The following is a 1,230-nucleotide window of genomic DNA, read 5'->3' as shown; positions in this document are numbered from 1 at the left end:
TGATGCACATGTAAGGAAACACAAGCTGTGACAGTCTGTGTGGCTTGTCTTTGTTGATTTATTTCATATTAGGCATTTTAGGTCTTCCATAAAAGGCTAATGAACAGAACACGATGCATTGTGCAGATTTCTTTGGAAACTGCATTTTTCACAGCAGGACAACACTGTATTTGACATGGGGTTCAAATAGTATCAGGGTCTTGCACTGTGATCACAACACAACTGAACAGCCTCAAAAGATAATAACTACATGAATTTGAAAGTTAAATTCATTTTAATGGCTTGTTTTAAAATGATATTTCATCACAGGTCTTTATGTTTCAAATTATCACTGCTGATTCTGTCTAGACAGTAGAATAAGCTTGAGGTCACAGCATGTTTCTGTGAGCCCAAGATGGTTTTTAAAAATGTGCAAAAGAGAAAAAAATCAGAGTGACCCTCCCCTTCCTGATAACATAAGCTAAATATATGGAAGCTCTGAAAGGCCAATACACATGATTAGAAATGTTTTAATAGTTTAATAACCAATTATATAACCTGATCATTACTCATTGGTAAATGGTAGTGTTTAAATATTGCTGAATATAATATGATGTAATTTTAAAACTTTGTTTTGTTTTTCAGAGTCGCAAATTTAGATTTTAGGATTTCAGTCACTTTGACTTTAACATAATTTATTTTTTTTTAAATCTATGAATAGTTTTAAAATGCACTACTTGAAATTACCCAAAGGAAATTTGAAATTGGAGTTTAAGCCGATTTTCTAAATACAGTATTTCAATAAAATGAATTCTGTACTATTCAAACATCACCAAGTGGTGTTCAATCGAGATAAAAGTTCACAACTAGATCTACAGTTTGTAATAGGATTCAAATCCTTACAGCCTGTCTTTGCTTCCATATCAAAAATAAGCAATTTAAAAAAAATCTTTATGACATAAATGTCGAAGGTCGCTGAAACTGTTGACAGAGGTGTATAAAAGCTAGACACCAGGATATCCAGGTGATTGGTTTAGTTTGTTCCTTTGTGCCCAGTTACCTGCTCAGTGACCTGGTGGAATGATTGATCACTGTGAGAACATATCAGTACAGATCAGTCAGTTGGGAGGGATTAAACAGTTTATCAAAGCTGTTTAGATACTACACATTAAAGTGTGAGATGAATACATGCATATACTAAATGTGTATGTGTGCATACACACACACACACACACACACACACACACACAC

Source organism: Stegastes partitus, unplaced genomic scaffold (assembly GCF_000690725.1).
Source record: "Stegastes partitus isolate 25-593 unplaced genomic scaffold, Stegastes_partitus-1.0.2 Scaffold750, whole genome shotgun sequence".
Classification (NCBI taxonomy): domain Eukaryota; kingdom Metazoa; phylum Chordata; class Actinopteri; family Pomacentridae; genus Stegastes; species Stegastes partitus.
The sequence above is the reverse complement of the archived record's forward strand: the minus strand, read 5'-3'. Positions refer to the sequence as shown.